The 24,349-nt window shown below is 37.6% G+C and overlaps 1 protein-coding gene across 11 annotated transcripts in view; it reads left to right on the top strand.

Moving 5' to 3' along the window:
- Mbnl1 (muscleblind like splicing regulator 1) overlaps nt 1-24,349 on the top strand; it is a 136,964-nt gene that overhangs the window by 23,925 nt on the left and 88,690 nt on the right. The window contains exon 1 of one of the 11 annotated variants that reach the window (XM_029569304.1): nt 10,923-11,429. The exons of the other annotated variants lie outside the window; for them this stretch is intronic. The gene's annotated coding sequence lies outside the window, so the exon portion shown is untranslated. Of the gene's footprint in view, nt 1-10,922; nt 11,430-24,349 lie in introns of those variants that run through there. 11 annotated transcript variants of the gene reach the window in all.

The following is a 24,349-nucleotide window of genomic DNA, read 5'->3' as shown; positions in this document are numbered from 1 at the left end:
GAGAGAGAGAGAGAGAGAGAGAGAGAGAGAGAGAGAGAGAGAATTTAAGAAAAAAAAACTTTGAAAAGTGGTAGAATCATTGTTAATAATTCGGTCATTTACATACATGAAAGTTTGCTTAACTATATTTATTTAATGCTATTATTACAAGTAGTTAATTCTTTTAACATTATAGTGTATGTTGCTATTGATAATTTGAACTTTCTTATTTAAATATACTCATTAAAATAAACACATTTCGAGGTTACATACTTACAGAACAAAGCAAATCTAGCTCTGTGTGGCTTTGCTCTCTGCTCCTTTCAGCAGCACCCTCGGCGTCTTCTTTTATGTGACATGTTTCAAAGTGTAGGCCTTGACAAACGATCCCCAGTTTTGGATGCAATGTCTGCTGCTCTCCCAAGCTGTGTTTTCATCTTCATATTCAGTTATTCCTGCTTCTGATGCTGCAGTCTGTCGTGACTTCAGCTCAGCTTGCTTTAAGCCCTGTGACACCTTTATCAGGGTTTGTTAGACCCAGTGTTTTTACTTTATTGTTGATTATTTTATAGTGCCATAATATTTTTAAGGATTGCAAAATAGCGACTTTTAATTATACATGCATTATTGTGAGAAGTTTCCCAACAAAGACCTATTCTTTAGTAGTACTGAGTAATAGCACTATTTGGCCTTATGAAATATACTTTTTATCAGGAAATTGGAGAAATACGTGATTTTTGATTTATCAACTTTCATAATCAATATAAACATCTAATATAAGATCTAGATAAAATCAAACATCTATTCAAATTATTCTAGGTCATGTTATTTAGTGTGTAGAGGCCCTTCGCATACCAGAGGCCCTGGGTTTGATCCTAGTCATGACTTTCAATGAGGTGGTGGCAACCCATTAGCCTGCAGTCCCATCACCACTAGGTGTGGAAGCCGGAGGATCAGAACTTCAAACTCATGCTACCCTCAACCAGTAAGAGCCCACCTGGGTGACAACCAAAGAAACATTACATCAAATTATTCTAATAAATTTAAAGACTTTTCTCTTGGGGATTTTTATTTTTATTTCTTGGTTTTTTGGAGACAGGGTCTCCCTGAAACCCCCACTGGCCTGGATGGAACTCACAATGTAGACAAGACGGGCCTCGATCTTAAAGAGATCTGCATGCCTCTGTCTCCCAAGTGCTGGGATTAAATACATGCTCACGCCCAGCTTGGGAAAATTCTTAATTGCCTCTTCTAATCATTTCTAAAACTGACATATTTTGATGCTTTTCTATGGTGTCAGTTGTTCTGTTCCGTTCCGTTTCTTTTCTGTTTAGCAAATATATATATATATATCCTTTTGATTTGAATGCCTTGTCAGGGGTAATTATTGATCATCTCGTTCTTTGAAAAGCACTGTGATGGCTGTTAGGATGTAGACATGATCCCTGTCTCTGCCACAGAATACATAGCTGGACTTTGATTTTACTCATGATGTGAGTGAAAAAATAAAACCACTTTGCATGTAAATTTGTCTTTTCTGACTGCTATTTGGTATCATATAGTGTACCCACAAACTTGCAGTGTTTTTAGCTGACTTCACATTCTTTGCCTTATCTAAAACAGTGACAAAAAGGAATTTGGAATTGGAGTTCTTGTTGTTGACCCAAAGAAAAATAAATGAACTATTTGGGTCTTGTCTGTGATAGAAAAGGAAATTTAATTTAATTTGTTTATTTTGAAGAAGTAAAATTAGAAGAAAGAATAACCGGAATTCCCTGAAGACTAAATGTAAGTGAGGAGCTTCTGTGCTGATTTAGCCCAGTGGAGACTTGTGCTTGGTTGTGCTTCTAGTGAGGGTGACAGGATAGTGATGTCATTATCCCTTATAATGTTTGTTTTTTGCATATTATAAAAAGGTTTTGGATGGTAAAATTGTACAAGTTCTAAGGATTGTAGACAGCATACTATTTCTAAAGGCTTTTGAACATTTTTGTATGTATGTATGGACAGCCAGGACTAGAAAGTTTCCTTTTTCTTGATAGTATCCTATGACTGTGAGAGCATAAACATATTGCCATGTAGAGTTTATCAAAAGATGTGCTGTGCAAATCTCGGGTTTGGGTTCTTATTGCTGTTTTGTTGGAAATGTAATTCTTTTAAATTCATTTTAGTTATTATTGTGTGTGTGTGTGTGTGTGTGTGTGTGTGTGTTTCTGAATGCATGACATGTGTGGATGTGCATGCCAAGGCAAGTCTGTGGAAGTCAGAGGACAAGATTGTTGGGTCACTTCACTCTTCAGCATTCATGTGGGCTCCAGGGATTGAACTTATGACACCAGGCTGTGTTACGAGCATCTTTACCCACACAGCCATCTGATCAGCCCCGAGAATGTAATTCTATGTTGTAGATTTTAGAATGTATTAGACAATCATTGTATTCTTAACGTCTTCTAGATTCTTTCTATAAACTAGAAAGTTTTCTCATGTTCAGATACTGTAATTGTAGCTGTTATAATTACTCGAGATTAGAGTAGAAAGCAATGTCTTGGTATAAAGTATATTTTGCAGTTGGAAGTTAGACAATAGGGAAGCTTTACATTGTGCTTTTAATGCTATGCTGGCATGTTGTATAATGTTACAGAGCAGTGCTGGGAAGAAAGAGATCTTTAAAGGAGTGGCATTTTCTTTCCTTCCCTGGCATACATTATCGGGAAATTTGAAAGGAGGAATGAAAAAAAATAAGGCCAAGTGTGGTCTCTGGTAACTCTAAGGGTAAGACTGAATTTAACTGTGAAGATCAACAAACGAATATTTCTTTTTGTCCATTGAAATGCGGTTGTATTTTTGACTAGAGGAAAATTGTTTCATGAAAATAGCACAAAAGTTGACAACAAAGTTTGCTAAGACATAAATATTGACTGTTTTAATCTACCGAAAAGGAAAGGCTAGCCTCAAGGAGATAGTAGTAAAATTCTCAGAAGAGCTCGTTACAAAGTAAACCTTGTACAACATGCAAAAAATAGCAGGGGAAGAGCTGACAGTGGAATAACAGGAGGATGAGTCAGTTCCAGAAGGAAAGGAAGGTGTAGACGGGGACGGGAAAGGCATATTTTCCCTGGAGTGTGGAATGGAAGACGCAAGTGGGAGCCCCTTGGGGTTTGCAATGGCCTGAAAAGAGGAATACCCTAACATTGAACCCCAAAACGTCAGTCAGGCTCCTCACCAGTAGGTAGGACAGAAATGGAAAAATTGTGTTCAGGTTTAAGAAGCTTGTTAAATAAGAGAAGGATGTTACTCCTCAGCAGAGCCGACTTAGCTGGGCAGCAGTGTCAAATGTAAAGAATGAAAAATGTCTGTGTCCTTCCAGACAAGCTGAAGTTCCATTTAAATCTTAAATAAAAATAAAAGCATTCTGAATCTTTTGCATTTGTGTACTCTTTGAAATGAATTTAACATTTATAGTACATTTATTTATCTACTACTAAAGGGGTAGCAATCTCCAAATATTTTAAAAACTCTTTGTGCGTTCCTAGAAATATAAATTTATATATAAATATAAATTATGTTCTACATAATCTGTAAAAAGTTGCATCAGCCCCTAAACCAAACCAGAAAGTTGTGAGTGAAGTCTGTCACACTACGGTATCTACTAAAATTAGTAGGGACATTCAAGAAACTGAATTTGTTGTCATCTTATCTATAAAACGGGAATAATATTATTCCTGCCTCAAAAATAGGTGATGAGAACAGGCTGAACAGGAATATGAGTTAAACCTTGAATGGTATGCTATTTCTTTATTAACATCTTGTCAAGTATGGACCACAAGCTTGAGTGATGGACTTCCGTCTAAGGAGGAAGATAGGCAGAGTCAAGGGAAGCTCTTGCTGGAACTCGGTTATTTGTGATGCTATTTGTCTGGTTATCTCTGTATCCATACTTAAGAGATGAAATCCTCAGGTCTTTTAGTAATTCTAGCAATACAAATTACATCATGTGTATTTTAAATACAATAGTAACCAGGATACCACCGGCTTTATTAGGGAACATAGTGCTTTCCACTTAAGTGTAGAAATGACTATTGCATCTAAAATTCCTCTAATCTACAGATCCAAAATTTCTTTTATTTCATCTAACTGTGGAATATGTCATTTTGTATCACTGAATTCACAGAAAGCCAGTATCCAGTCGGCCATTCCTGTCAGCTTTGTTATAATTAGAACACGGCCATCGTCCATGTGCACAATATTTGCTGAGGTAAATTCTAGCTAAAAAAAAAAAAAAAGTCTGTCCCTTCCTCCTCCTGCACCAGGCACAACTGAATAGGAAATGGTTCTTTTCTAAAGTATAGAGACAAGTGTTATCTCAAACACCGAAAGTCCTTCCTTTTCCTGCTTTGGGCACACTAAGTCAGACTGAGTCACTTGAGGATTTTCTTTAACCAGGTTTATTTAAAATAGAAACTTGTAAGGACAGATGACTCAGGATTGTGTTGCACAGATAGAGCTTTTCTCTTGTTCCTCCATAGATCGGTTCTTTTAGATTAGTGAAGCGTTTATCCACTAGGGATGCTTACTAAAACCTCATCTGTTCTGACTTAAGTGTACCACAGTGTTTGTTTACTAATGCATTTCTCTTCATATAAAGCCTTGTTCAAAACAATTAAGTAAATGGGAGTAGACCCAATAATGGCTGATGAATAAAAAAAAAGTGCTTAGCTTATCAATGTTTGCTTTACTGATATTTTTAAATACATTAAATATTTAAGTGGTCAGAAACTTAACATTGGAATCTTAGTACTTATACCGTCCCTAACATCATTGCAAATCTCATAAGTTCTGGATAGGTTGAGAAGCTGTAACTTATGTCTATGTCCATATCTATATCTGTTTGGATGACAGCATAAATGACTCATGATTCTTCCTAGCTATCACTTAATAATGCCAAGGTAATAAAAATTGTTTTTTCAGGAGGCTAAGGTAGGGAAACAAAAGTTCAAGGCCAGCTTGGGCGGTGAGAGGAGATTCTGTCCCACACGTAAAGAAATGGTTAAGATCCATCTTCTCCAAAAATCTGTGGGGTTCTTTATTTTTCTTACCAAAAGATATCAGGATGTACTTTTTAGCATAAGTTTGAGTAATTTTGTGTAAATTCAGAGTTCTGACTGGATGCTGAGACAGATTTAAACCTGTTGAACCTGTTGTTATCTAGTGAGTAAATCAAGCCGGTATGATCCCATATATAACATCACTACTGAGGAGTGATGCAGAGAAGAGAGTTCACTAAAACCTATAGAACCATCTGCCTCCCTCTATGGGCATGGGCACTTTTGATTTTAGAAATAATTGAGAGTAAATAAACTCTCAAGTGACTTGTCACCTCAAGTTAGTCCATATAGACACCTAAGTAAGTTCTTGATAAATACTGCCTAGTGGCTCTGTTTCTTAAAGTTTATGGTTAAATTGTGACCAAGGGGAAGTGTCTTTCCTTAAATCATGTATGCCTTTTACTTCATATTAAGCTATACCTATATAAGCAGAAGGCAGCCACAATTAGTAGTACAGTGTTAGGCTTGTAGCCAGTGAGGGAAATAAGTTGGCGTCTGTACTCTTTGCCTTACCTTTAGGGACCTCGCTGCTTATTTTGGACTGGCTAAATGTTTTTTGGTCTCCACAGTTGATTCAAGGAAGGTCATTTCAGCTGCTCAATATTCAGGGAAGTAGCTTGGTCCAAGTTGGTTTTAGCTTCCTATCTCTTGGGATGACCCTGGGATTTCTAAAGCTCTGCATGAACTCATAATTATTGTCTAAGCCTTGCACATAATTAAATTCATGTGCCAAGATGGGAATGAAAGACAAGTATGACTGGCAGCAATTGTAATCCCCAAGCAGAGTGACAGACACTGATGGCAATAATGCTAGTCCAGTTGGTGTCTCTGAAGGTATAGCCCACTTTTAAAAAATGTGAAAACCGGATTAGTCCTTGACATTCTAAAATCTGAAAATCACATAAAACATATGTTAATTCCTAAGAGTAGTAAACATTAAAAGAAATGTGTACTTATTTACATAATTTATATGATGTTTTTAAATAGGAGTGAGTGGGCCTTTGCAGAGACTGTAGAGTGGACAGCAGGTCAGTTTGCAGATGTATAACTGGGTCCAGATTTTACCTTCGGTAATTTTCAGAGTTATAGCTTTTGGTAACACTTTATGCCTTCCACCCACAATCGGGCAAACCTGTCAAATGGGAGCACATTTTGTGAAACAAGTCAGTACTTGTAAAGGACTTAGAGAATTTTCAGACATACAAAATACTGTAAAAATTTTTAGGTATTATTTAATTTTAATGTTATGTCAGTATTTTATAATGTGCATCTTGTCAAAGGGTAACATACAATGCACAGATAAATGGAAGTCAAAATTGATGTTGCAGTTTTGATTAAAGAACTTAGAGTTCCCGCTTTGGGACTGCACAGCCTGTGTTCTAACCTCTGTGGGCATTGAGAGAAGTTTCCTAACCTCATAGAACCCCCATTCAATTTCAAAGTTGAGGCATTGCTGAGATCTTTGGTAGTCCTGCTTCCTGAGTGCTCCATAGCAGTTTTTCTTTTGTTATTGCTTTGATGATGAGGTGAGCTCTGTTAGTACTTATACTTGGTATAAGGTACATAGGTTTTCAGTTTTCTAATGACATCTCTTTTGTGCTTTGCTGAGAACACTTCCTTCCTATTTATGATTCCATAATAAGTCAGTGATTAGGGGAATATTATTCTTTTTTTACTTACCCTTTCTTGAACTACTTAAAATACAAATTAATAACTTTCTAGATTTTTTTATACATACAGGATTGTAGTTATAGACAAATCGTTTAAGTAAATAGCTTATTAATGCCCTTCCATGCTTGGCTTAGTGGTCTAACCATATTCCAGCAACTTGGTAACTTGAGTGCTTGTGAAGAGAATAATAATAAATGATCAGTAACATCTGAATAGAAGTTAAATATGGAAACAATTATTGTTCATTCTATAAAACTCAAGACATTTGATATTTACCAATAGATTTGAACTGTTGTAAAGATTATTAAACCATTAGTATTTGCAAAAAGCGTAACCATGTCCAGAAGGCAGATAGAGTTATTATGAAAGAAATGACCAGAATTGCATGGTGACAATCATTTTACATGGTAACTTTCTTCCACTAACAGGAAGTTTTGTGTTAGTTCATTTGCTTATTAGGAATGAGGAGAGTAAAGAGAACTTAAAGGATATGTAAGGCTTCCATACAACAGACTTTGAAGAACAAGTTTCTCTATAGAATTGGAATCTTAGAATTTCATAGTAACAGTGTATGTATCACCTTGTTTGGGGAACAGATTTTAAGTATGATCACAGAAAAACACCTGTTTTGACGCTTTGGGGGAAAGGTGCAAACACATGGAAAGTCCTGTGGGTTTGGAGTAAACAATGCCTTGGCTAGCATCCTGCAGGAGGTGGGTCTGAACAGTCTACTCCAGCTTCTGCTGCCACCGCTGCTGCTGCTGCTAATGCTGCGGGTGGAAGCGTGCTTACCCTTTACTCTTGGTACTGTGGCAGTCACACAGGAAGTGTTTAAGGAAACCATGCTGGATCCTTTTCATGGCATCATGGCAAGAAGAAGCTGTATCTTATCTATTGAAGATAAAACATGGAATTGGATAATGGATGCTGGTGAGTGAATGAGGGAAAGAAGCCAGTTTACTAAGATGTTTGGGGCAGATTTACTCAGCAGAACTGTCCTGCCCTCCAGGGGAAAAGGACTTCTGAAAGTGTATGCAACAAGAACTTATTTTAGGAAGGAACCGTGGTTTCCACTTTAGTGCTCTGATCTGTAGTTTAATTATGCTTCATAAGTAGAGCTTACATTTACTCCCAGATAAAGCTAATCCTCAAATCAGACAGACATTGCAGTCAATGGTGTGTAATTTTCTGTTTAATTTCTGAGTCTCAGTCTCTTATTCTTGCCCTTTATTTGAACCACAGCTACATTTTCCAGTGTATGAAAACAATTATTTTACTTTCATTTCCAAATGAGCTCCTTTTTTATTCATGGTAGTAGATTGCAGATTTTAAATTAAGTTGTTAGATATGCATGGTTCTTGCCAAGAATATTGTTTTCAACTAGAGGTAATTATGTAAGCAAATTAGTACAGTATTAATCCAATAGCTATGTAGGATATATGTTACTAATATATTTATGTACCAGTACTTGGATTGAGCTAGATCAAAGGTTTTAGTGTAAACTTTTCTGTCTTCAAATTAGAACCCGTTTTTGGCTAAAAAATATTTGACAGATGTACAGAAGTACAGATGTATAGTATTTACTCATGATTTCTTTAAAATGCTAATAGATAACAGCCACTTACCTATGTCAAAGATTAGAAAAAATATTAATTTTAAATTTTCTAAAAGGATATTAACCAAATTTTCCTAGAACAATTGTATAGGAAAACAACTGATTAGTACATATTCTGTAAAATCTGCAACAATTACTATAACATAGTGAATGGTGAAGGCTCTGTCAAGTGATGCAAAAAGAAACTTGTTTAACTTTATTTTCACTTTTAACAAACTTCTTTGCCCTTAAACTCTAAGAGTTTGCATCCCTACTCATTATAAATATTTGCTGAGTAGCAGTGGTGCTGTGCACATTTGATGGTACTGATGATACAGTTCTGAGCACAGTTGTTCAAAATGTTTTCTTGTTTGGCACTTAACAACATTTAAGGGGACTGTAGTTGGTTATCTTAACCCATGTAAGAATTTATTAGCAACATGTTCTTTATTTATACAAAATGCTAATTTTTCTGTTTCTACTATCTTGCATACCACGTGGTCTAAAAAGTTTTAAACAAATGAGCTCTACTGTTTCAGATCACCATTTGTTTATACATTTTTTGGTTTGTTTTTGTTTTAGATCACCCTTTTTTTTTTCATTTTTTTGTTTTTTTTTTTTTTTTTTTTTTTTTTTTTTTAGATGGGATTGAAAGAATATATGCAGAAATACAAAGTAAAGTAGATTTGTTGACTAAGCAATGAAACCATCATACTAGGTGAAAGGTCAGCTTTCTTTCTTCCTTCTGTTAGGACTTACCCACTCTTCTCCAAACCTTTCTCACTGATAGAATGTTTTAAAATTTTAAGTTTTAGCCCAAGCCAGAATCTAAACCAATTGGTGCAGTATTGTTCATGCGGAATTGAGGGCTGATGAAATGGCTCAGTGTGTAAAAGATGCTTGCCATGAAAGCCTGGTGACCTGAATTGAATCCCAAGCACCCATGTGAAGGTTCCGAGTGAGAACTGAGCACACACAGTTTTTCTTCTGACCTCCTTAAATGTGCTGTGGCACATGTGCCCCTACATATCATGTACATGGGCTTGTGTGTGCCTATAGATAGTAATTTTTTAAAAAGCAAATTGAGATTCTTAACCCTCTCTCTTTATAAAATCCCGGTTTCTTCCACTAAAATATTAATTGCTTACTCAGAGTTGAGTAAATTGTAGTACTGGTTTTATTTCCTGTCATATCAATGTCTGGTTATAGTGACTTATCAGATTTAAGTGACCCCTTTCAAAAAATACCTGCTTAATTTATTTCATGTATTGTTAAAAATATACATTTTTGGAAACGTGGAAGGGAAGTGAAATTTTCTTTTAAAAAGTTTATTTTAATTAATTGAAAAATTAAGTTTTTTGATACCAATTAAAGTAGAATATTATTAGTATTTTACTGCTTTGGATTAGAAGTTAGTACCTGAAGTGAAGAATTACACACATATGACTACTCTTTTGTAAGATGGTTTCTACACACCTGTGTCTAAAGCAAGTCTAAAATATTAAGCAAGGTTAATGTGCTTCTGGTCTTGATAAAGTACAAGTGCCTAAATTATCCCAGATTTTTATTTGGTAAATATTAGGAAATTATTATAGTTTTTCAGTGTTTAAACTTAGTTTCTGACTTAATTTCATCCAGTTTACCAAAGCAGAATGATCTCAGGATCGCTCTCTCTTGCAGCTGTCTAATATTTCATAGTCAGTGAGCTCAGGGTGCTAAAGGGCTTGTTTACGGTTGAAGAGCTATGAGTGGTGGGCTCTGAGCACCTCTGGGAAGTGCAGCATTCTGCACAGGGAGTCAGGAGACTTGAGCCTGAGGAGTTCCCTGATGGGCTGTCACTTCCTTCTCCCCTGTTTTCTTTCTCTCTTTTACTTTTCCGTCTCTCGTTACTCTCATCTCTGTGTACTCTTGGCCCATTTGCCTCTTTTCCTTCAAATTCTCCTCTTACTTCATTAAATCCCTTCATTCACCGCCTTCTGATCCTGGTGGGAGGTGATATACCTGATGGAACGTGTTGCACTTTTATAAAATAATTAGTTTTCAAATTAAAAATCAGTTGAATTTAATCTTTGTCTCTTTTCTGTTCCAATTCCCAAAACTTTACCTTTCTTTTCAAAAAGATATTTCTATTTTATGTGTACGAGTGTATTACCTGCATGTATGTCAGTACATGCAATGCCCACAGAGGACAGAAGACAGTGTCAAATTCCCTGGAACTGGAGGTATGGACAGTTGTTAGCTGCCATGCGAGTATGGGATTCAAACACCGGTCTTCTGACAGAACAGCCAGGGCTCTTAACCGCTGGGCCATCTCTCCAGCCCCAAACTTTGCCTTTCAAACTCTTGCCTTGTGGCCTTGTGGCCTTGTGGCCTTGTGGATCAGCTTCCTGGGATTTTTTTTTTTTTTTTTTAACATTTGTCAATTTATTTGATATGAAAGTTGCAATGATAGGATATAGTGATCTTATGTCACTTTTGGAACTTGAATCTCAGTACAACAGGCACACTGTAATACGTGTTCCTTTTCTTTCTAGAACTCTCTCCACCCCTCCTCACCTGTGTTTCGGCTTTCTGTGGGATGCGTGAATGGCTGCCCCCATGTGTTTGTTGCATTTCTCCATTGCTTCTTGTGTTCTGGTGGGAACCTTGGTGAGCCTTTCCAAGTGCTACCTGAGCTCTGTGCTGGTTGTTCCCTTTCTCCCAGGGTCTTGTGCTGGCTGGTCATGTCTCTGTCTCCTTGGCACTGCCCCTTGGCAGTACCTTGGTCCCTGAATGGCTGCCTCTAAACCCTTGAGAGGGTGGGGAATATTCCTTCTCCTGCTGCTATAATTGAGCCCGTGCTGGGTACCATGTAGCCCTCTATACTTGCTTTCAGTTGCTAAGGCTTCCCGAGCTTTGGCTGTGGCTCAATGGTCCTGCTGCCAGAACCCTCAAACTTTCCTAGCCTCGACACTCAGTGGTAGCAGCAGGTGTTGGGATTTCTCCAACTCCCTAAGACCTTGGGAGGAAGAGAATGGCTGTTGGCATAGACCTCAAGAGATGTCAGAGCACCAAGAGACTTCTTCAGAAGATACGTGAAGGTAAGAGTCTGCTTTCTCCAGGAAACTGTTCAGAAGCCAAGAAAACGAAATCTCTAGTGGGGATTTAATGTAAATGGATTTTAGTAGAGAATGCTTGGAGAAATCTCTTTGAGAATAGAGTCAAAATAGCAGTCCTGGGTTGGGCCACTACTAACTCAGAATGCTTCTTTAGGAAGCTCTGTGTGAGCTCTGCCTTTCTATTCTGTTTTTTTAAATTTTTACAAAAACTTTATTGAGAATTTCATACATGCATATAAGGTGTTTTGATCAAATCCATGCGCACTCCCTCCCCTCCAACATTCCCCTCTCTGAAGAGGTAACCCTAAAATCTTTTAAAGATTAGATACAAGCTCCCAAATATTTTTGACATTTTTGGCCTTTGGAACAGAGTATGTTGCTAACATGCCCAAGGGCATTTTCACTTTTAGCCAAGAAACTGGCTACATTTCTTTGGGGTCTTTTTACCCTAACTGCCTAGCCACTTCCTACCTCCTAGTCTTATCATGCCATCCTCTGAAGGGGTTACTCAAATTGCCAATAGGGAATAGGGACACCAACCACTCTGGCTTCTTCCATGCTGAACAGGGATGCAGGGTGAGACAATTGGAGTACCTCTTCAGTGGGTCTATCTAAAAGACTCCCAAATTGAGCTGGGCATGGTGGTGCACACTGTAGTCCCAAAACTTGGGAGGCAGAGGCAGATGGATCGAGTTCCAGGACAGCTGGGGCTTACAGGGAATCCCTGCTTCAAAAAGACCAAAAAAAAAAAAAAAAAAAAGACTCCCAAATTACATAACTCTAACTCTTATCTCTAAGGGGAAAAGAAAGTCCTTGAATCATGAATAGGAGATGTGAAGGAGAAGTAAAGGCAAGAGTAATTAGCATTTCAAGTTCTAGACAGGGAACTAGAAAAAAGTCGGAAGGGGGCAATTTTAAAATGTTCCTATGAGAGTCCCTTGGAATTTCTTGACAAGGGCTTCCAAAAGCATCCCTCTGTTGGATTCTTCCTCATTGTTCTTTTGTCTTCCAAGTCTGGACTAGTTGGCTGGGAAGAGTATTCTATTTTGCTTGTGTTTATTTTTTGCTTGTGTTTATTGTTGGCACTGAGCAGTATTTCACTCCATTCTTTGATTTGGAATCTGCGAAGCATTTTTTCTCCTTTATAATCAGCATATCTAGTAAGATTTTTCTTGAGATTTAAAATGGAAAAAATATAATAGAAATATTTTATTTAACAAAAGTACCATATGTTATCTCTCCATTAATATTTAAAAGAAGATATTAAATAAGCATATCCTTATATTCTTCAAACTCACAGTACTAAAGCCTTCAATCGGAAGGAGCCAAGAGCAGCTCAGATGTGTAGTGCTGAAGTACTTTGCTGTCCTCTGTCAAAGTTCCTGCCACACACTTGAGCATTATAGTAATGCAGCAGCCTCTCTTGGACTGTGTTCTGATTTATTCTCCCTGCCCCCATGACTATTTTTAAAGATGGTCTCACATACTATAGCCCTGGCTGACCTGGAACTCACTGTTGTAACTCAGCTGGCCTCAGACTCACAGCAGTCTTTTTGCCTCAGTTTCCCTAATGTTGGAATTACAAGTGTGAGCCACCATGCTGGCTGGTTTTCAGTTTTCATATTGGGTCTGTATTTGGGGCTGGTGCTAGTGTTCCGAGTGGTGGGAGCTTGGAAGGAGAATGCAGTGTGGGAGCAGCACTCCGGCACCATGCCAGATTTTCCCTATTTGTAACTGTATTCACCACCCAGCCTCTTCATGGGCATTACTCTGTGAGCCAGTATTCTCATTTCAGCCTTTTTTTTTTTTCCAACTTTTTTTTTTCTTTACAATGTGAGTTTAATCTCATAATGGATACCCCATAGCTGGAATCAAGGCTATTGGCTTACTGGCCCATTGAAACTGTAATTCAAAAATGCAGCATCATTTTTAAAACTAAAATATAAATGACTACCAAAAACTTTACAGAATGAAAAGTATATTTAATAGTGTTTACTTATGGTGTTTTTAATAGTAAAATTTGCTTTCATTTTCCTTTATCATAATTTCAGAGCAGGTTCATGCTCTAGATCAAGGGACAAATATTCTAATATCCTAAATCTCATAAAGGAATATAGTATCCATTTGACTATGGCATGAGGTCATAGTACCACCTCTGCTGTTGATATTTTAACCCCCGTGTATCTCTAAAGATAAGATTGCATTCATATCCACCAGTTGAAGTGAATGAGGGCATATATAATAAGCTCTTACGTTATGAACTTGAATTTCTTTAGTTGTGCATTGGTACTGAGGGGATTTTTTGCCCCTTCTAAGTTCATTATTTTTTAATGTCTAATTTATTTTTTGTGTATGAGTGTTTTGCCTGCATGTATGTAAGTGCACCCATGTCATTCAATGCCTGTGGAGGACAGAAGAGGGTGTCGGATCCCCCTGGACCTGGAGTTATGGATGATTAGTAGCCGCCACGTGGGTGCTGGGAACCAATTCGTGTCCTTTGCAAGAGCAGTCAGTGCCCTTAACCACTGAGCCATTGCCCAGCCCCCTCTTTTGTTTTTAAAATTAGTATTAGGAGATATGAAAGTTAGTTTTTCTACTTTAATAATTTCAAATAGTGGAAGTTTGGAAGTTTTTAATTCTTTACAACTCCAAGTTGATACCTGATTATACTGATGGAATCTGTGAAACATCCAAAATTTCAAATTACAACCATCTGAAAACTCGTATCTACAGTTAAACCCATATATAAAATTTCCAGTAGAATCTCAAAATTATCACGTGTGGTACCAGATAGAGTCAAAGCCAAAGGCTTTTGGTATTCTGTGAGAGCTGATAAACTCCCAGGCTTAATAAACTAAACTTCACGTGCTGGGTGGCAAAACCTAGCCACTGCCCAGGCCACAGTGGGTCAGCGTCCCTCAGCCTAGCCACTGCCCAGACCACAGTGGGTCAGCATCCCTTGGCCTAGCCACTGCCCAGGCCACAATGGGTCAGCGTCCCTCAGCCTAGCCACTGCCCAGGGACAGTGGGTCAGCATCCCGTGGCCTAGCCATTGCCCAGGGAGCTGTGTGCTTGGTTAGAACAACTAAAGAAGAAAGATGTAGGGATGTGGGCAGCTACTGATATTTTTGATACTTTAGAGGGGTTTAGCTGTTCAAAAATAAAACATTCCTATATATTGTTCATTTTTATGTGAAACTAAAACCATATTGGGTCAGTTATACAGAGTGCAAATGATTTTTTAGTTAATTTTGATAGTTACTATCTGCCATTCAAAGCCTCCATAGATGAATCATCTTATTTTTCTTACTAAAAACCTTGAGATTGTGTTGGGAAAGAGATAAGAAGAAAGGGTGTGTGGAGAGAATAATGGAACACATTGTGTGCATGTTTGAAATTGTCAGCAAAATCAATAACAAAAAAATTTAAGATAGTATTATCATTTCACCATAAGGGATAAGGAAACAGATTAGGAGAAGTGGAATGCCTTGCTGTGGACTTAATTCACTCAAGGGCTTACAGGCTGAGACTGGAAATGTGGCTCCAGAGGCTGCCCACAGTGCCCTTACTTCCTAATCACCCTGGGCAGGGAGAGTTAGCATTTGGACCCCACCCTTGCATAGCTAGGTGACTGGAAGGGAGGGAGGGGGCCTGTTTAGCTTTCCCAGTTCATTCAAGGCTGCTGTTCCCTGACTGGCTCTCTGACCTTGGGAAGTTTACTTACAATCTTCTCTCACTGTAGTCTCATCCTCCCTAAAATATGAATAATATTATCTCCTTGTCAGACTTTTTATGAAGATTTAATTTAATGAGACAGTTTGTGCCAGCACTTAGCATAGTGGCTAGCATACAGAAAATAGCCAATAAAGTGTTGATGGTACTGTGTAATTTTTCCAAGGTCACACAGCTAGAAAATAATTGAGTCACAGCTCAGACACAAGTCTGAGTAGAAAACTAAGTAAAACTAGAAACACACACACACACACACACACACACACACGCACGCACGCACGCACGCACGCGTGCACGCACGAATGCACACACTCAACGACAAAACAAAGGTCATATACTCTTTCTGTACCCCAGCCTTCCCTTTCAACTAGCTCTATATTATTTTATGGATGTTTGGATGAGGTTTTGTATGCAGATGGGAGAAGTAAGCATAGTTGAATGGATAACACAAACTTCGAAAGTGAGAATTGGAATTCTCACTCCGGTGTTTAGAAGCTATGTAATTTTAGGTGGGTTCTTTAATCCCTCTAGGGTTCCTTATATAGTATGCTAATAATAAAATTAAAGTAGTAGTGTATTAACACAGATATTAAATGATACAAATGCAAATCAAAGGCTCAAATAACTGTTGGCTTTTATTACTAGTTAATAGAAATGTAAATATGTCTTTGAAAACACAGTATTGTTATAAAACTGACAGATCTGGTGAGTGTAGACTAGACGTTAGAGATGGATAGCCCTTCCATTCTCCAAGAACTAATATTCTTTCCCTGTCAGATCCTTTTCATGACATAGGCAGATAGTACAGAAAGGGAGAAAGGGTTAGAGATGAGGATGGGCACAAACATGGATTCCTTTTACAACTGGAGAAGGAGACGGAGCTCCTTTGCTTTTCACTGGTGCCTGTGACTAGCTCTGGAGGGTCTCAGGTAAGGAGAATAATGCTGGTTAAACAGATACCAGAATTATCATTCAATCTTTTTTCTCTTAAGCAGAACCCAGCTGTTGAGGGGCTCATCCTAAGAATGAGCTAGGGTTTAGCTTGGAATGCTATGGTTGGTAGTTGGACAATGGGTTGAATTTATTTAATAAATTTCTTGCTGCTAATTCTTTTGCCTCTTTACTAGGTTCTGAACAGTTGAGACAAGGAGTTTTTATGCATTTATTTTCAGTTTAAGCACAGTGCCTAGGAAAATGTGGATACTTTACATATGTTTAATTAGATAAAAGGAAATATATTGCATTTCAGATGCTGATGGTACCAAGGAAATTATAAAGCAGGGCCACAGTGTAGGAGCATGGAGACCTTAGGCACCCTCAGAACAAAGGGACACATTGGGACAGATTCTGGAGTTGGGGGAGGTGTGTGTACATAATATCATAATGACTTGCTTAAAGACCTGGCAGAACTGTAACTGGCAATGTAGCCTGCTAATGCAAGATTAAAGCATTCCAAATTGTTTATAAGCATATGACAGCTATACAGAATTGAAAGCTATAGGAGCCCATCTACAGTCATTTATTTTTCTCATACTGAAGAGTATTTCTGGCACTAGCAATTCAATTTGATGCCAGAGAATTGAGGGAAAAAAGTATTAGAAATTTATCATTGATATATATCCTTCTAAAGATGTTCTGAAACTATGGCTTTAAATTTGCAGCATTGTAAAGGTATAATTTGTGATACATAAACATAAAATAAAGAAGTTATGAATGGTATACAAAGTGCAAATCTAAAGGCTGAAGTATTTGTGGGGAATTGTTGGAGCAGCTTTGAGGTTTGTTTTATACTATAAACCTTACGGTTTTGAAGGATCTCTCAACCAAGTCCTTTATTAAAACCAGAAGACTAGAAAAACAAAGAAAACTACTTCCTGTTAAGCCAAACACTTTGTCTTGATATAACTAAAGCCACACGGCAAAAACTGGTGCTCCTTTTGGGCTGTTCACGCCAATCACACACTTTCTGATCGGTAGGTCTGGGGCTTTACCGGACAGGGAGCTGCAGCACCAGTCAGTGGGTGCTGCAGGACTGATTTCAGTTCTTATAAGACGCAGTCCAGTGACTAGACAAAGTAGGTGTGTTTTAGCTATACACAGTCCCTTGTAGTCAAGCCCTGGGAAGAGTATGCTGTCACCTGAAAGGGGGTTCTTTAGAAAACTTGAGATGAACGTTAAAATCAAAGCAGATGAGTAAATGTTCCAGGAACACTTGTATCTTCTTAACTTCAAGATGACCATATGTTGCAGCAGTCCTTCAGTAGGGCTAAGATAGTGGGTAATTTTCCAGAACATCAGCAGGACACACTGAAGTACTAAGTTATTGCACATTTAAAAACATTCTGCTGTAGAAACATACATGAAAGTGAAGACAAGCTAAGATTGAGTGTGAACGAAGACTGATTGCACCCAACAGGTGCACCTCATAGTTTAGACAGTGGAAGTCCTCTGGGCTGTTGTTTTGTAAGGTACCGTGAACAGCACTTTCCTTTTTGCTGTGTGATGTTTGAATTACATGTAAACTTGCCATAGTGGAAATGGAGCTCCTTTTCTTTTCTTCCTGTTTCTTACTTGTGTGTCAACTTACTGCATGAGTTTGAATTAGGTGGTAATTTTAGGATATCATTAACTAACAGAAGCTAAATCCATTATAAACTCTTTTATAAATGAAATAACTTATATACCCAGGGTGCCAGCTTCCCCCTTACAACCCCTTCCATCATGGAATGTATTCAGGACACTTTAGTGTGATTTATTTTGCCCTATTATAACTGAAAGATAGCACAGTATAATGAAATCAGTTAAATCTTTCTCTAAGCAGAATTTCGTATCAGACAGAAAAGTTTCAGTGCTAACTGGGTAATTGCCACCATTCCACTCTTGATTTCTGTATGACAGGTGGCTTTTGATCATATTATAAAAAGAGTTAAACAAGCCAAACAAACATGACAATGCATTTATTTAAATGGACAGTGTATCATTAACCTTCTCTGGGCCTGTGCATGTGCAAAACATTTAGAATACATGAAACATAAGTTGCAGAAACTTTTATAGCATTTCTAAGTAGTATTACAAATGTACTAGTTTCACCTTGTGGATAAGAATATCAGCTATGTAGCTAGAGTATGGTTGAAACCCCAGCTCTACCACTTAATGGTTGTGCTGCCTTGGAGAACACCAAGTTATAGTGGGTGCCATAACTCCCAGAGGAGTTTTTGCAGATTAAATATAAATTTAAATAATTATGAACCATGCTTGAAATATATCAAGTACTGAGTAAGCTGTTCTTTTACTTTATGTCTTCTTCCCAGCAGAAGCGGTTATTTAGCTTCTTGTTTAATAGTGGTTGACTAAGGGAAGTGACAGCCTTAAAGAAAGGAACACCTGAAATTCAGTAAGAATTTGTCCAGGCTAGAAGCCAGATAGTAGGGTCAACCTATGTGATGAGACCCAGAGCTACAAGGTTAGGATGAGTGAAGGGACAGAGCTAAATTGGAGACAGAAGTCACTAGAAAGTTTGTCCTTCACAGCATCTGTATAGTACCCCTATGGGAAATTGTACCATCCTCACAGAATCTTCCCAAGAGCTGAATCATTAATTTGAAACATTTCTTGACTTTCTTCCCATTGTCCTAAGATTTTCCTCATAAGAGTTTATTTTATAGATAGTATAAGTGCGATTGTCCTTTGGAATAAGGCTGCTGACCTGCAGACTGATGACATGTAAGATAGCCCACATATCTGTCATGGAATAGCTCCAGGGTTATTAGGCCTTGTGATGCTATCTTCAGGTTAGGAAAACATGGCCCAGCAGTTGTTTGATGTTTGCCTAAACTATTCAGAGCTGCCATTTTCATACATATCAAAAAGAGAAGGTTGCTCAGGAAGGAGGTACAGAGCATCCATCTCCAATTAAAAACACCAGAATAGCAATAGCTTCACAAAGGTACTGATTCTTGCCCACTGGACTGGAAGCTCTGGCCCAGTTGTCTCGGTGTGTGAGGTCACATAAGTCTATTCCACTTCCACACAAAATTTTGTTTAATATCACCTTAAAGGAAGCAATTTATTTTGCATTTTCAATGTCTGATAGTGAACGAGTCAGTATGTTTCTCCTGTGTAATTATAACTTTGTAATTATGCTAATGTGTTTGCAAACAGATATTTCATAAACTAATAAAAAACAATATCAACTGTACTCATATAACTTTAAGATTGCTGTATAGAGACAGATCCTTTAGGAGGGAATCATAGCCTAAAGGGTTGTTTGATTAGGTTCATTCTAGAATCAGATTACTTTTAAAATATTTTCACTGGGTTGAAAAGTAACATTTAAAAGAAAATAGCAGTGCTTTAAAAAACGAACAACAAACAAAAGCACTGAAATGAAAATGGGCCTGGTGGGACAGGACTGTGATCCCTGCTACTTGACAGCGAGGCCTGATTGCAAATTCAAAGCCTGCCCATGCAACAGAGGGATTGCAAAATTTATCTCAAAATGTAAAACAAACACAAAAAAATTTTTGTGTTAATAATAGAACTCAGGGTAGAGCATTTGCCTGGCATGTACAAGGCCCTAGATTTGATCCCTAGACATCACCACCCAAACAGAAAACAAACAAAAAGCAAAATCCCCAAATACTTGATTATTCTGAAACTAATGATGGTATATTTTTGTAAAAACGGTACTGATACAGACTCTCAAATTGGGATAAAATAATCTTTTAATATTTAATTTTTTTTGTTTTAAAGCTTATATTAGCTACATTTACGTTTTGTGTTCTCTAGGTCATTTTCCTCCATGAGTTCAAATTTGCTAATCATTTTGAGATAGGTTAGTATCTACTGATGTACTTTAATACATTTGAAATTTTGAAAGCGTGTCAAGATCTTTACATCAAAGAGAACTACAAGTCGGGCAGTAAGACAGTGAGTTGTCTGGCCTTCTGGGCCGGGTTGTGTCTGTTCTGTGTTGCCTGTGTGTGGCCGTGTTCTCTGGAGTTTATCCATCTTGTCTCCCCTAACCTTCATGAAGCTAACGATGGAGTACCCAGTCAATCTTTTGTCTTCTGGAAAGCCATGTACAGTAAATGTAGGTTTAGAAGCGTTCTGTGAAAAAAAAGATCAAACTCTTTCTTGAATTCTGCTCATGTTTTCTTTGGGGAATATTAAAATTGTACGTGTACTATATTTATAACTGTAACGTTGTAAGTTTTGTATAATCATAAAAATGTTTGACTTATTTATAATAGGGGAAAGAGTTCCAACTCTTTTTTGTTGTTATGCTAAGTCGTATGTTAAAAAGCCAGATGATATTTAAAATTTAGTGCCCCCCAAAAATGCACAAGTGCTTCCCAAGTGAGAAAATGAAAATGATGGGAGGGGAGATGGGGAACAGAAAATAGGTCCATCTGCCCCTTATGGAGAAAATGTATTTTTAGCCAGCACTAGAGAATGTAGAATGTACTAGATCAACAAAATATTTTCTAAAATAGTGGATATGACAATGTGCATTTACTGAATAAATGAGTGTGAGAGTTAAAATCAGTGAGTGGGTGAGCAAATAAATGACTGAATTTAGTAGGTCAAATATTCTTCTGCTTCTTTATTATTTTGGAAAAATACTTAAAGTGCCATAAAGATTTAATTGAAAGAAAGTAGATGAAATCTCATATTTCTGGTGTGACAGTTGTCAGTTGCTATAGAAGGATCATTTTTTTTGTTAGAAGATACTGTTTACATAGGTTGAATCACCTACATTTGTGGAGGCTTTAGAATAAGGAGAGAAGGAAACACAGATCCTAAGCAAAGGGGCTTTTTTGAGAAAATTAGACAAATGATTCATGTGATCACATCAAAATAAAAGAAATAGAATTAGATAAAGAAAAGTACAGTGGCTCAGAAGAAATCAGTGTGTTTTTGTTCCTATTTCATTTGGTGTTGATGGTAATTGTTAGTAAAGGATTTATGAAGCACTGCATGTTTTTAAACATATAGCCAGCACCAAGAGACGCTTCAAACCCCAAGGTGTTCTTGAAGAATGGCACTTTGTGAGACAAAGATTGAGGAAACAGGTTAAACATCATTACTATCAGAGTAGGGCTTGTTAGACATCTTGTTAGACACTGTACAACAGACAAGAATGGATGCCGAAAAACCGAGGTAGAGATTTGAAGAGCAACGACGGGGTTTTGCTGGGTGGGTATCAAGGTCCCATCGGCAGGAGTAGTGACTGCCATACCTTCCACGGGGTCCATTCCTAAAGCAGGTTTGTTTACACCGAGCAGAGTACATATCTACAGAGCTCTAGAGGCATTTGAAATGTCTAAGTAACATTTCTCCAGGGTTTGCTGTGCAATTATTTCCAGCTATTGCATGTATTTATCTTTGTATCAGTTTACAGACCTGGGTTTTGACTTGACAAAGTTACCTATGCTGCCTAGATTCATATTTGAAAGATGCACATAGCCAACATTGGGAAAAAATGCAAACATCTTTAAATTAGTGACTAGAATAACTGAAAAATTATTTTTATTCTGTAGATGAATAGCTGAGCATAATATTTCATTTAGAGATGAAGAAAAAAGCCAGGCATGGTGGTGCATTTCCCTAAGCATGAGTACTTAGGAAATAGGAGATCTCTGAAATGAAGGCCTGCCTGCTTCCAGGCTGGCTGGGGCTACAGGGAGACTCTGTCCCAAACAAACAAGAAACATTGTCTTCTACTGATTTTCACATGGACAGCTAATCAAAACCCTAGCTTAAGATTTTGTCTGTGCTTAAGTGAAGCAAGTCCGGAGGAAATAACTGAAGTAGAGAAGCTGGCTGTCATTTCTGACTAATCTATTAGTCATCTTAATAATATGAAACTAGTTCCTATTTTTCATAGTCATTCATCTTGAACAATAAAATCACATAGCCTACTCACGTGTACTTATGTAAACAGAGTACTTTGAAAAATAGTAGCTCTTAAAAAGTAGGCAAAGGTTTTATATTATTCTGTTACTGACTTTTCAGTATGTATATCAGAAACTTACCAGAAAATAACCCTAAGGTTTAGACCTTGGCTCATCGAGGTTTGAAGGTTTGTCCTTTGCCATGATATGAAACAATCTGTAGGGAGGACAGCCAGTGGGATTGCAGTCATGTGCTTACAGAAAACCAGAGTGGATGGTATTATGTCACAGAATGGAAATGCCCCAGATCTGCAGACAGGTCTTAGTGCTTTCCCTCCAATCACCAGCCAGAAAGGGGAGAATCAAAGGAAGTGACAGACAATGAGTAAGTTAACAAAAGTAGGAAAATGAGGGCGGGGTTAGCAACAAATGCAAAAGACAACACATTCAGAAGGACACACTCATTGTGCTATAGCAGCAGTGACAGAAATGAGACAAGGACCCTGGATTCTGGCAGTGAAAGGACATAAGGAATCTTTGGAAGCAGTTTGAGGAAATAAGGCATGAGGAACGGAACCCAGATCCTGAGCCAAATTCTGAGATGATGAGTCACTAGTATGTTGGGAGTTGGACATGAGGACTCAACGGGTTTAGACAGGTCTATAAAGAGACTCAGCAGTGAAAAGAGGGGAAGTGGGTGTCCGCTGGAGAAAGCAGCAGAGAAGACAGTTGAAGAACAGAGGAATCCTGGGTTTTCCACTGGGGGGTACAGACATCAGGGGAGAGCAACAGCATGAAAAGCGCTAAACTAGGAATAGTGAATAAAGCTGTACTTCAGAGAAATGGGGAATGGATCAGAAAAGTGAGTTAGGAGTTTGGACTTGAAAGGAAGATTAACCAGATACTGACTTAGGTGGCCCATGAAGGTGGTTCTCCCCAGGCAGTGAGATTACTCTCTGTAACATTATCTCCTGGTACCATCACAGTCCTAGTTCTCGTTGTCTGGGTGATGCACCACCTGTGTCCATGATCCTTTATGAGCTGCTTTTTACACCTTTTATTTTAACCTCTTTGTCTGCCTTGTAACCCCACCTTGACTAAGTGTTGTGAGGGCAGCAATCTTATTCTATCCACACACTTTGATTGAAGGCTCACTGTTCATGGGTTCTAAAAGATTTCAGAAACCTTCAATGCCACTACTATCTGGAGATGAGTTTTTCAATACTGCCTCACAATCATGTGCAAGGCTGGATGCTAGCTACCAAAGAGAGCCTCAAAAGTATATTCAGAAACAAATCTTTTTTTATAATGAAAAGAACAGATAATTACATCAGGAATTTTTATCTTTACAAGAAAGTTATCATATAGTAAAACATTACAGAGCTCAGAAGCCAATAGTCTAAACCCATATAATTCATTGTAGAAAGTGAAAACACTTCACAATAAAAGAAAATAGGACTAAAATTTGAAAAGCAAGTAGTTGTTAAGTGCTTTTACCATCAGCTACATAAACTAAATTGTCATTGCCTTTAATCCCTGCTCAGTAGGCACAAAACTTTGCTAGAATATTTGAATTTATGTTTTATGTTTTTTCTTTGCAAATACAACTAAGCAAAAGTTAAAAATGTAACATTTCTTTGCCTTAATGTAAGATTTCTTTATCTTAATGATTGTTATTTTTCTGAGAATTAAAAGCTCGTTAATATTTTGTTAAAATGCTCTTTTGAAATTGAGCTGTATTTCTTATGTCTAAACTCTTTTCTTATATATATGTAGTACAACAATATTAAAAGCATTTTTTTTTTGTTTTTTTTGTAGAAACACATAGGGGAGGACTCTAAGGTAAGGTTAGCTCAAACTCAGACTGCTGGTAGTTCTTAGGGCTGTGTAATCAGACACAGGTTACTATAAATGATAGCTATCTCACATACAAATCTGGGCTACTTAAAACACTTCCTGGAGGAGAGTTTTGGGAAATGTGTAAGTGGTACAGCGCGTGAGGCACGCACACAAGTGTAGCATTTGGCAGTCCTCATGACATGCTGCTATCGTATTTGGGGATTCTATTTCAAACTTCAGAAGTCCGTGCTTAATAACTGTCTGGCACTATTCTCAGCCTATGCTGCGTCTTTGCTAATGCACATTCTTTTCTGTAGAGACGACTCATAGCACACTTTTCATGAAAAAAAGAATCTATACGCATAAACTGTCTACTGTTGTCATGATTTTACATTCGATATTATATATTGTTTAAAATTATTTATTTAATACCCA

This window comes from Nannospalax galili, unplaced genomic scaffold (assembly GCF_000622305.1).
Source record: "Nannospalax galili isolate Female #2095 unplaced genomic scaffold, S.galili_v1.0 scaffold351, whole genome shotgun sequence".
NCBI classification, from domain to species: domain Eukaryota; kingdom Metazoa; phylum Chordata; class Mammalia; order Rodentia; family Spalacidae; genus Nannospalax; species Nannospalax galili.
Note: the sequence above shows the minus strand (reverse complement) of the source record. Positions and strands in the feature narration are given on the sequence as shown.